The 7,086-nt window shown below is 35.2% G+C and overlaps 1 pseudogene across 1 annotated transcript; it reads left to right on the top strand.

Annotated features, from left to right (window-relative positions):
* The first annotated feature begins 3,995 nt into the window (after nt 1–3,995).
* LOC306664330 (translation machinery-associated protein 16-like) lies at nt 3,996–6,386 on the top strand (annotated as a pseudogene). The gene is made up of 2 exons: nt 3,996–4,000; nt 4,560–6,386. The product of its transcript is annotated as a translation machinery-associated protein 16-like (transcript).
* The last annotated feature ends 700 nt before the right edge of the window (nt 6,387–7,086 follow it).

A 7,086-nucleotide genomic window follows, 5' to 3' on the forward strand; every position in this document is an offset into this window, starting at 1 on the left:
GTCACATTGTTGAAGTTTTCCTGCCAACTTCCTTTCTTGGCCATCCCACAGGCTACACAATTCTAGAATTTTTCATTACATGAACTAATGAAAATTTATATAGAGTCTTTTAAGTGCCAACAAAGCATTATTTTTTTTCAACTATCCTGGATGTCATCCCTCTAGAAAACCTAAGTCCAGCTACTCCAAATAAAATACATATGGAGATTTCTATGTAATATACTTAAACATAATATTTATTTACAAAATTTGAGCCATAGTAGATATAACTAAATGTACTTATTATGTAAATTCAGAATAGAGATACTTTCATTTGACTTAAAAGAAATATATATGTAGATATATACATGCACACACGTACATATAACTCAGAAGGCTCTAATAAAATACTTCCTTGATTTTTCATATTTAAAAAGAAAATAACGTACCTATAACAAAAGAGAGGAACTGTCCAATTATAAAAGAACAATGTATAATGACACTTCATTTGTATGGATCTCTAGGACGTTCTGCTATATTTTCCCCTCATTCTAAAAAGAAACACTATCCCCATCATCTTAGTGTCATTGAGTATCTCAAATAAATACAACTAGAGAATTTTATCACTGTACATCCTTAAAATATGGTAAGAAAAAAGTTAAAATATGCACATAATAAAGACTTGCACAAAAAAGTACCAGAGTGCTTCAAAATATTCATAATCATAATTGCTTTCTTCTAGGCAAACTTCTGTATGTCAGCTTAATTGAATACTAAGAAAATGACAATCTAATCATATTGCAACAATGAATTTGAATAAAGTCAGTGTATTTATAGTCAAGGACTTTCCCCAAATGTGCATAACCATTTCTGTTGTAGAAAACTTTAATCTGTCTAAATGTTTACTATGCCCCTTTTCATTCAGTCCCTTCACCCCTCTTCCTTTTTCCCATTCAGTGTCAGCGGTGACCACTAATCCAACTCCTGTCTATATAGTTTTTCCTTTTAAAGAATGTCCCTAGGGGCTGGGGTGGTAGCTCAGTGGTAGAGCTCAGTGCCTAGCAGCTGTGAGGCACTGGGTTTGATCCTCAGCATCACATAAAAATTAATAAAATAAAAGTATTGTGTCCATCTACAACTAAAAAAAATATTTTAAAAAGAAAGAGAATGTCCCTAGTGGAAATGTATAGTAAGTAGTCTTATGTTTCTGGTCTCTTTCACTCATCATTGCACTTCAGATTCTTCTATGTTGTTGCATGTAGTTCATTCCTTTTTGTTGTTAGTACCATTCCATCGTATGAGTGCACCACAATTAATCCTTTCCCCAGTTGATAATCTGTTTTTGGTTTTGGTGAATGTAAATAAAGCTGCTATGAATATTTGCATACCGATATTTGTGTGAATGTATGGTTTTATTCATCTTAGAGAAGTGTAATGGACTGGAAATTTTTGGTAGTATAGTAATATAAAGAATTCTTACAACTTGACATTAAGATGACAAATAATTCAATAAACACTTGCCAAAGAATTGGAATAGGTATTTGAGCAAAGAAGATATAAGATTAAAAAAAAATAAGCACATGAAAAGATGTTTGACATCATTAGTCATTAAGGAAGTGCAAATAAAAACTACGATGAGATACCACTATAGAGGTGTTAAGGTTATTAACATAAAAGTGGCAAAGTTCTCATAGGGATGTGAAGCCACTGGAACTTTCAAACATTGCTACTTGGGATGCAAAATGATATCACTGCTTTGGCAAACAGTCTGAAGGTTCATACAGAATTAGACATACCTGGTTTCAGTTTTCTTAAAACTAGCTTGAGCAAATGGCTCCACCTAGTGTGTAAATGGAAAGAAGTGCTTTACAAAATTTGCAGTAAATCAATTTTTACTTTACTTTTAATTTAAGTATTATTTTTGTTTTGCATTTTTTCTGAATGGTAGTTTATGATCTTGTGGTAAGAAAATTTCATAGAATAATCAAAGCTATAAAACAGAATCTTTCCACATGCCATTTTCTTAATAAAAGATAGAGTATGAGGGAAGGGCTATGTCATCTTGTGTAAATCCCAGAAACTGCATAGGGAAAAAACGTGTTTTCTCAAAGGTAAAGTGGTAAGTTGAATTGAAGGAAGCACTGAGAAACTTCCCCCATTCTTCTACATTTATAAGAAGCTATTTTTTGTTTTGTATGTAAGTAGTAGTGATGGTATATAAAATGAATATGTGGGGAGATGATTATGTAGCTCTTTGTCTTCAGATCTTTTATTCATCTGGTCATTTTTCCTTCAGACTTTAGCACTTAACATGTGCTACACACAATACCAGGCCCAGCAGATGGAGAGATGAAGATAATTTCTCTCTTCTAGGAGTTCACATATATTTAGGGACTGAGTACAGTAGTACATGAAAATAAAATCAAGGAATTAAAAAAAGCATGAAGGTGAAATCATATTCTATGAACAGAGGCTTAATTACAGGCACATTAATTCTTTTTAAAATTTATTTATTTTAATTAAAAATCATAAATTTACGTAGGGCAATATTGTTTGATTCATTCTGTTTTTTTCCCTTCCCCCCACCCCTCCCACCCCTCTTTTCCCTCTATACAGTCCTTCCTTCCTCCATTCTTACCACCCTCCTTATCCCTAACCCTAAACACAACCCTAACCCTAACGCTAACCCCTCATACCCCCCCCTTATATGTCCTCATCCGCTTATCAGCGTGATCATTCGTCCTTTAGTTTTTTGAGATTGGCTTATCTCACTTAGCATGATACCCTCCAATTTCATCCATTTGCCTGAAAATGCCATAATTTTATCATTCTTCATGGCAGAGTAATATTCCATTGTATATATATGCCACAGTTTCTTTATCCATTCATCAACTGAAGGGCATCTAGGTTGGTTCCACAATCTGGCTATTGTGAATTGAGCAGCTATGAACATTGATGTGGCTGTATCTCTGTAGTATGCTGATTTTAAGTCCTTTGGGTATAGGCCAAGGAGTGGGATAGCTGGGTCAAATGGTGGTTCCATTCCAAGCTTTCTGAGGAATCTCCATACTGCTTTCCAGAGTGGCTGCACTAATTTGCACCCCACCAGCAATGTATGAGTGTACCTTTTTCCCCACATCCTCGCCAACACCTATTGTTGCTTGTGTTCTTGATAATCGCCATTCTAATTAGGGTGAGATGGAATCTTAGGGTGGTTTTGATTTGCATTTCTCTTATTACTAGAGATGTTGAACATTTTTTCATATATCTGTTGATTGCTTGTACATCTTCTTCTGTGAAGTGTCTTGTTCATTTCCTTAGCCCATTTGTTGATTGGATTATTTGTATTCTTGGTGTAGAGTTTTTTGAGTTCTTTATACATTCTGGAAATTAGCGCTCTATCTGAAGTATGAGTGGCAAAGATATTCTCTCACTCTGTAGGCTCTCTCTTCACATTACTGATAGTTTCCTTTGCTGAGAGAAAGCTTTTTAGTTTGAATCTATCCCAGGTGTTGATTCTTGCTTTTATTTCTTGTGCTATGGGAGTCCTGTTAAGGAAGTCTGATCCTAAGCCAACAAGTTGAAGGTTTGGACCTACTTTTTCTTCTATAAGATGCAGGGTCTCTGGTCTGATTCCGAGGTCCTTGGTCCATTTTGAGTTGAGTTTTGTGCAGGGTGAGAGATAGGGATTTAGTTTCATTCTGTTGCATATGGTTTTCCAGTTTTCCCAGCACCATTTGTTGAAGAGGCTATCTTTTCTCCATTGCATATTTTTGGCCCCTTTGTCTAGTATGAGAAAATTGTATTTATTTGGGTTTGTATCCATGTCCTCTATTCTGTACCATTGATCTACCTGTCTGTTTTGGTACCAATACCATGCCGTTTTTGTTACTATTGCTTTGTAATAGAGTTGAAGATCTGGTATTGCGATACCCCCTGCGTCGCTCTTTCTACTGAGGATTGCTTTAGCTATTCTGGGTTCACATTAATTCTTAAAGTTAATTTCCTGATAAAATATGATGTATTTTACCTGACATTTGTGTCTAATCCTAAATGTTCAATTACAGGAAAGCCTACATAATTTAGAAGAGAGACAAAGTTTTCCTTTGTACCATTTAAAGAATAATTCTTAAATTACCCTGAAAAAACATTATTTTCAAGTAATTTTGCAGAACCATTTTCAACACAAATATTTAGTATAAAATGATGCAAGTCACTAAGTACTTCTAGTGTTTACTATAAGAAACTAAATGCAATTTCAGGGTATAAAATTCTATTTTCTCAAAATTGTATTTATTTATTTATATGTGGTGCTGAGACTCTAACCCAGGGCCTCACACATGCCAGGCAAATGCTGTACCACTGAGCCACAACTCCAGCTCCCTAAAACTCCATCTTTAAAAAAAATTCTAGCGGTCCGGTCCGTCTGTCGGGCTCCTGGCGAACCACGTGCGTTGGGACTGGAGTGCAGGTGTTGGCAGCTGTGGATTGGGTCCGCGATTGTCGGATCTGGAGTGTGGAGGCTCCCGCCGCCTCCCCGAGGTCACCATGGTGGGCCTCCTCCCACTTCCCTGAGCCAGGTCGCCTAAAGTTCCAAAGGGAAAAAGTGCAGTACGGAAAAAAAAAGTCATCCATCTATATAGTAGAAAAGCAGCTTAGATTACAAGAGAGGCCCACAAACAGGAAAAAAAAGAAAAGTTGAAGAATGAAAAGGCCTTATGTCTCAATCTTATTGGTGAAAAACTGCAGTGGTTTTAGAATCATCTGGATACAAAAAAAAAATCGGGGTATTCAAAGAAAGATGCTTCTAAATTAGTTGAAAGGTATTTAAGTAGATTTAGCAGTGAGCTGGAGCAGATCGAGTTACGTAACAGCAACGAAGACAGGCAGGGACGGCGGCACTTCTCCCGGGAAGCAGTTATCAAGCAGACGATGGAGCGTGAGCTGCAGCAGTATGAAGGATATGGCCTTGAGATCCCAGACATTTTAAATGCAAACAATCTGAAAACTTTTAGGGAATGGGATTTTGATCTGAAGAAATTGCCAAACAGTAAAATGAGAAAGCTCTGTGCTAATGATGCAGTTCCTAAGAAGGGCAAGAGGAAAACTATTTTAACTGTAGACAAAAATTTAGATGAATTGGAACTAAAAGGTGAATCAAATGACTCAGATGAAGAAATGACTCCAGTAGCTTGATTGTCTTCACTTGAGTTGAAAATAATTTGAGAGCTTCAAGTCACACTCCTTAATTTTGGTAAATAATTATCTAGACATAAGAATTTGCTATTTACTTCATTTTCCTATATAATGAGGGTTCCATTTGTAGTTTAAAAAAATGATGTTATGATTTTTATTTAAAAATGAAGGTTGCTTTTCATTTATATTAAGTTGCTAAAATAGATATAAGTTGTATTACTCTGTTTTCAGTTGCTATAATAAAATACCCAAGGCTAGGTAGGTTGCTTTTTAAGAAAAGACATTTCTTTAGCTCATGGTTTTGGAGGGTGAAAGTCCAAAGGAATGGCCCTGGCAAGGGCCTCTGGCTATATCACTTCATAGTGAATGACATCACAATCCATGCAGGAGGGTGGTGAGACAGGACACCAGAGAATAGGAAGGCTAGTAATGACTTCTCACTAGGCCCACCTGTTGAAGGTACCACCACCTCTTAACATTGCCACAGTAGGCACCAAGCTGCCTGTACATGAGCTCTTGAGGGACAAATACCAGAAGTGATCTTTTAAAGACATTTAATCTGAACTTTGTGCAAAGGAAAAGTAATATGTGTGAGGACAAAATGTGTTTTCAGTTTTTTCCTTATGTGGAAATTATGTAGGAAAAATTTGCCTAATCTCCCAAATGGGGTGAATGGACAATAACCTGTTTTCTAAGAGATTCCTGTGGACATTTCTTAAATTGTGATAATAATGAACTTGTATTAAAATGACTTCTCTCTTAAACATTAAACCTAATTTCTTTCCTTATAAAATGGGGAAGAATTTGGTTGTGAATTCATATTCATCAATAGATTATGCATTATCATTTATTTTTTCCTGAGCCAGAGGTAAAGGTTAGAAACAGAAGTAATCGGTCTCTGTGGTTATGTTGATCCCCACACTTATATATGTTATCTTTTGACAGAATAAATGATTTAGGCTTGCTCCTTTTGATTATATATATATTTTTTCTACTTTCTCATTGTGAAAAGTGATAAGTTTCTAAAAGGTTAAATTGACATACAACAATATTTCAAGTGTCATGAAAAACATTGATGTATTAGAATTTTGTTAGCGAAAGTAAGCACAAGTATCCTTTAGTGTGTTTTTTAAAGGATATGATATAAATATATTTATTTTCAAGAAAAGGAAAGCATTAATGTATGAGGTTAACTTAATAACTGTTTTGTTAACAGTTTATATGAAGTGTTATAACTTTTTTACTTTTGAAAATTAAAAATAAAATTTAATTAAAAAATTCTACAATTAGACTTTAAAACTTTAATTGTTCTAAAGTAGCAATGTTAAAAATTAGAAAGTTTATTTCAATGTACTTCTTTGATTCATTTGATGAAAACATCTTCTACTCAAAGAACAGGGAATATTTTGTTCAATGGGCAAATTTGATGAATTACACCTATAAGACAGAAAAGATGGGACAACAGAAAATGTCTCGGAGATAGTTCATCTGGGGCCACTTGACATTATTTTTCTACCATATGTGTATGAAAAGTATGAAAAATCAAGACATTTTAATTTTCAAATTACATAGTAGTATTGTTAGAAGGTATTCAATGAATTTCATAAGTTAGCCAAAATAACTGTCTAAGAGGGTGGGGAGGTGGGAACACAAATTTCTCCCATGTAAATAGTTGACTTCAGAGAGAAAACCATTAATGTAGGGCTTTGGAAAATCATTCTTGGGTTTGGGCTTCAACGGCCAGCAGTTTTATTGTTTTCCTAAGACATGCTGCAACCAGGGACTGTTTTATTTCCAGGTTAGAATGGTCATCCCAAATGGCTGGAAAGCTTCATGTTTCTCATGTTTCCTAGCAGCACCGGTCCCTAAAGAGTAGTACTGGCCAAGATCATGATGCTATTCCCACTGTGG

This window comes from Sciurus vulgaris (assembly GCF_902686455.1).
Source record: "Sciurus vulgaris genome assembly, chromosome: 6".
Classification (NCBI taxonomy): Eukaryota; Metazoa; Chordata; class Mammalia; order Rodentia; family Sciuridae; genus Sciurus; species Sciurus vulgaris.